Below are 6,197 nucleotides of genomic sequence, written 5' to 3' on the forward strand. Positions count from 1 at the left end.
TGATATGGCCAGGGTGTGTGGGCTGCATGCTGATTGCTTGGACTCCTGTGGCCTGTCTGAAGGATTGGGGTGAAAGTACACCTGCAGGCTCATGGCTACAGCTGGAAAACACAGCTAGAGGCAAGTGACAAAGTGCAGGCAAGTGCAGGCTGCTCCAGGAGTTTGTCTTCTTACCTCCTGGCTGGCTTGCCAAAAACTATCAATGGATAGTGAGGTATCCTGGGCCCCTTCCAGGCTCTTGTCCTGTTTACAGAATTGGATAAAACAAGTGAAAAATGTAGCAAGGTTTTACATTTATTAAAGGTAAGAAAAGAAGGGAAAAGAAATGCTTTGGAAAGAAGTACTCTGCAGAATGAGTGGCGACCAGTCAAAGTAGGAAAGGAAGCTGAACGTGGTGTGTACACCTGTAATCCCAGCACTTGCAAGGCTGAGGCAGGAGGATCCCCGTGAACTTGAGGCCAGCCTGGACTACAGAGTGTGTTGAAGACCAACCTGAACTGCACAGTGAAACCCTGTCTCAAAAGAAACCCTTTCCTAAAAAAAGAGTAGGAAAGGAGAGGCTACTGAAAAGGCTCACAGCAGCCATAAGCTTAATGGCTGCTGTCTTTTGTATCTCCGATTCTGATGTCAGATCTAGGCTATCCTATCACCCAAATTTGTGCCAGAAGAATGGAAGACAGCATTCTCTAATTGGCACCAGGTATAAGCCTCAAAAGTTGCTGTGGACATATGTCTTGAATCTCTGTGATTGACAGGTCTCCATGATTGACAGGTCACATCCAGCTGTCTAGCTGCTTTGCCAGACTGTAAATTATAATCTCCTGTCTCAAGATCAAAAGCCTGACAACAATAGGATAAAAGAAATTGTAGGAGAACAGAAGAAAGCAAATATAGCTAACTATATATATATATATATATATATATATATATACATACATACATGTATTTTTTTTTTTTTTGAGACAGGATTTCACTATGTAGTTCAGGATGGCCTTGAACTTAACTGTGTAGCCCAGGCCGGCCTTGAACTCTGGCAATACTCCTGCCTCAGCCTCCTGAGATAATAACTCTTTTGAGGAGTTTAATCCTAAAGGACAGAAGATAAAGGAGTCTTAGCTGAGTCTCAATGGAGTTAACAGAGGGATTCATATTTCCAGCATAAGAAAGAAAATGCATGCTTTTGTGCTAGTGGGAATTACTCAGTAGAGGGAATGCAATTTATGCAGAAAATGAGAAATTGGCCTTGAATAGAGAGCACAGTTAATAGAGTGTCAGGAGGGAAGGCAGTATCCATGAGAACACATGCTTGCTGGTAAACAGATATGATGGGAAGGAATTTGGTTGCTTCTATTTTCTCAGTGAAATGGATTATTGTTGTAGACAGAAGAGGATCTGGAAGTTAGAGAACAAATTTTTATGAACAAACCAGGAAAATGTCATGTGTTTTGCAGGCAACATTAACGTTATATGTGATGGTGTTTTTACTCTGTTCATTTTTTTCTGCAGCTTGAGTACAAGTTCATTGTAGGCAAAATTGGTTTTGCTGCCAAGTAAGAACATAGGAGCTGAGTATATATGAAAGAGGTGATTATAACTGATCAAAGAATTCAGACTGGGTTAAGGATAGCAATGAGAATATGAAGAAGAGTAAGACAATTTACATTGCAGGAACAATGGATTTTAGATTCAGAGCATGGAAAGATTTTTGCTTTTGAATACATTGGAGGCAGAACAGGAGCCCATAAAGAGGTGTGTGAATACGTTAGGTTACATAACAAAGGAAATTAAAGTTGCAGATGAATTTAAGGTTGCTAATTAGCAAACTTAGGTTAGAAAATCCATGAGGGCAGGTCCAGTGTGCTCACAGCATTCTTAAAAATTAAGAAGGTGATAGAAGAGAATCAGAGGCAGACATGACAGCATAAAGCCAAAGTGGCCTGATGTTAGAATGATTGAATTTGCCTTCGCTAGCTTTGAAGAAGGAAGAGGTGGTCACGAATTAAGGAATGCAGATAGCTTTTCAAAGCAGGAAATGACAGAAAGGATCCTACCCTGATCCTACAGAAAGGAACAAAGTCCTCTTAACATCTTTTTAGCCCTATGAGACCCATGTCATACTTCTGAAATGTGTAACTGTAAGAATAATTTGTGCTGTCTGATTGTAGTAATTGTTTGTAACAGTAAAGAACATTAGTGCAGGATATTAAAGGGAATGAGCTAGAAATTCAGATTTTGCACCTGAGATTACAAAGGGTTTGGAGTTAGTTTTGGTGGTAACATGGTGAGGGATATTGTCATAGTACAAATCTAGGGCAAGGTAGTCATGTAGATTGCTGGATTCATAGACTAGAGCAGTGAGGCTGAGCCTATAACACATGTGCCTCAGTTTGTTATCATTAAAGGCTCTAAAATGTTACTGCCTCTTAACTAGATAGTTGAAAACCAAAGTTTTATTATGATTTTGTACATTGGTCAAACAGATGTGGAAAACTATGAATGTGTTACTTTTTTTTCCCTGTGGCAGGCATACCCAGCAGAAATCATGGCCCTCTTCTTACAGCTGATTTTTATTAGTGTTTACTGCTTACTAGTATAAACTGTGCTGCTCAGAATTGCATTAGTGAGAGATCTGGTCTAAATTAAAGCTGTGATAAATGAATGCTGTTTACATGTCCCCACACTCGCTCTGCTCCACGCACACATCAAATTACTTGAAATGAAATGCAAAATAAAATGAGGAAGGATTCTGTTCTTCATTAATGTGTAATTATAAAATGCTGGGGCTCCCCTGCTGGGTGGAGAAGTAAAGCCCATAACAGGGAAGAGAATGCTAGAGGGTGGGAGATTGTTCATTGGTCTTAACTATTGGTGGATTATTATTTTCACATTTTTACCAAGAGATGAATGAAAATTAGAACTTAGAGAAGATCTTTTTCTCCTCATGGACTATAATGAGGAAGGAAAAATAAGTGAGCAGAACTACCTGCCTACTTGGGATGCCCAAGGGAGATTTTCACAGGTGAGGTTCCAAAGCATGTTTGCAAGACATCAGCAATAACAGCAGGCAGCATGGAGCAGAACAGAATAGAGGAACAAGAGAGCCATTTGCATCTTACTGTATAATTCTTGTACAGGTTGTTATCTCATGTTTACATTCTTACACAGTGTTGAAACCAACACATACTTATTTGCCTGTGCTAAGTCGTGGTTACATAACTGTATCCGATTGTGTGCCTGCACTAGATGATCAGGGTCATGTCCTTAGATGCCCCTGAGCTTGGAAGCAGTCTGAGTGGCTCCCCATAAGGACTCTTCATACTTCAAGACTCAAGCCTAGTGTCTACTCCCGTGGGGATCCCCTGTTCTTGTTTTTTAAAATTAATAAGGCAAGCAATATAACAGGTGATTATGAAGCCAACTTCCCAATTTTTCAACCACTTAGTCTCTTGTATAGATGTAGTATTAATGTACAAATGAATCAGTGATGCTTAAGGTGATCTTCTTTACTCCACTCTGCTGTAAGGATATAAGAGTGTCAGTGGTGGGAAGGGAGCAGCACAGCTCATTGACTGGCCCTGGGATCATGCAAACTGTTGGTGTCTCAAGGGTAGAAGGAGTGGTGCTTGCAGAAGCAGTGTCTTCATCTGTATAATGGGAACTGGGCATAATGGTACACATCTGTAATCCCAGCACTCTAGGAGCTTTAGGCAACAGGATTGCAAGTTCAAGCACAACTTGGGCAGTTTAGCATCTTAGTGAAACCTTGTCTCAAAATAAAACACACAAAAAAATGGGTGAGCATGTAATTCAGTACAAAGATTCTGCATTCAGTTGCTAGAACTGAAGAGCAAAACAAAACAAAAATCTGTTTAATGGGATGGTAAAATTCAATGTGCTGCAGAGAGTTATGTGAGGTCTTGGTGGAATTTGATAGGAATGCTTGCAGATTTCCCAGCACAGAGTTCAAGTAAGGGCAATTATCATGATTATCATCTCTGTTCTTGGCCATGAAATGTAGAAAAGAGGCAGAAACCTGTCCCTCTCATTCAGTCTCCTTACCCATCCCTGGGTATCTTGGGTTTCATTTAAAACTTTTCTGAGTATAAAATTTAATTCTCAATAAGTCATTTCTTTCTACAATACTTTTCAAAATCCCAGAAGAAGAGGAAATACTAATTGATTTTCTTATTAACTCATATAATAATAATAAATGAGGTATTTGGAAGAATATATGTTTTAAAAAGACATGATTTCCTCAAAGAGCTTATAAATATTGTTTAAGGACAGAGTTGCCCTTTCCAATATTTTAGCCATTAGCCACATATAGCTATTCAAATTTAAAACATTTAAAATGAAAATTTAAAATTTAAAACATTTAAAATTAAGGGTTCATTTCCTCAGCTGTGATAGGTGTGTTTTAAGAGCTTGAGAACCACACATGGTTAGAGGATACCACGCTGGACAGTGAAGACAGAGCATCTTCATCACTCATCTACTAAGTTGCTGTTAAGTGACTTACACTGGAGCTCAAAACATGGGATAGAAAATAAAAGGGATAGGGTACAATATTGAAAGATGAGGTATAAAACTAAGGAAGAGAAATTGTATTAATTTCATAAAATCTTTAAAGAACCAAACCTGAACTTTGCTATAATGCAGTCAGAAACACTGAAAAAATTGCCTGCAAACTGCCTGTGGATATTGTGGGAGGTAAATTTCAATAAATATTGCTAAACCATTGAAATTTTTACTGGAGTACAGCATTTTGCATAAAATGAATCTATTCATTTAACAAATATTCATTGAGTGCCTCCCATATGACCCAGGTGAGAGAATGAATATAGATATTTGGAGAATTGGTGTTCCAGGACTTTGGGGGAGGAAAATAGGACAAGCAAGGTCATGAATGTGGAAAATGGAAATAGACTGGAGAGGCAAAGAGGATTAAATCACTTAGAGAAGATACACCTGAGAGGGAGAGAGTTGAACAAGCCTTGAAGAATGGAGGAAGCTGGTGGCAGGGTTCCCTAGAGGGGAAGAGTGTTCCAAGAGCACAGGTCTGTCAGCAACTGTGTGCTTGCACAGTCAAGTGAGAGAAAGTGCCAATGTGGCTGTGCCAAATGAACAGAGTGAGAAATGGAAGTTCTGAGAGGTAATGGGGAGGAAGAGCAGGTCATACTTAAATTATATGTTACTAAGTTCTTTGGGTTTCAGTTGGTGTACAGCTGGAAGTTGTCTGTTTGTTTTTAATTTTTTTTTTCTTTGCAAGACAGACTGATTTAACTTAAGTTTAAAAAGACTCTTCTGGATCATCATCTGACAGGATGGTGGCTTGGACCAGGATGACAGCACATGTGGGAAAAAAGAAATATCTTTCTTCACTCAGGGCAGAGCCCTCTATAATGGAAGCCAAACTAACAAGGGAATAACATATACATATATTTAATGTGAGCTTTATGCAACATACAAACCTTCAGAAGTAAATGAAGACTCAAAGAAATAGGTAAACTCTTGTACTTTTATGGTTAGATTGGAAGAGAAGTGGTCAGTCCTGGAGAAATATGACTGGAGGACAAAGGGTCTTATCTAATGGCAATACACTTAGAGAAATTGTAAGCCCTGTTCAGATTCTTCTGTGGGCTTCTATCTTCATAGATGCTATGAAGTAAGTAATAGTGCTCTCTCCAAAATTCATGTTTAAGCTTAATCCTCAATGTGACAGTACTAGAAAGCGAGATCTTTAGGAGGAGGCTTCTTCCTCTTATGAGTCTTACTCTTTCTTGTTGAGACAAAACACCTGGCACCGGAAAGTTAAAGGGGAGGGTTATTTTAGCTTACTGTTTTAGTGGGCTCATTCCATGTTCAACTGTCTCCAAGTCTGAAATGGCATGGTGGAAGAGCTCATGGAGGAAAGTTGCTCAACCCATGGGACTCAAAACATAGACTGAGAAGAGAGGACTGAAGAGGAACATACACATCAGGTCATGCTCCCAGTGACCCACTCCAAGCAGGCCTCACCTCCTAACAGCACATTTATCAATGAACTAATTAATGGATGAATCTACCAATGATACAGCACCCCATGATTCAGTCACCCTCCAAACTCATGAAGCTTTGATGAGGGGGGGTGCATTTTTCATTCAAACCATAACAGATGTGATTAGTCTCTTTAAAAAGTTACAGAGAACTAGTTAGAC

The sequence above is a fragment of the Cavia porcellus genome, unplaced genomic scaffold (genome assembly GCF_034190915.1).
Source record: "Cavia porcellus strain 051 isolate PalLab524CR breed Dunkin Hartley unplaced genomic scaffold, mCavPor4.1 scaffold_10, whole genome shotgun sequence".
NCBI lineage: Eukaryota > Metazoa > Chordata > Mammalia > Rodentia > Caviidae > Cavia > Cavia porcellus.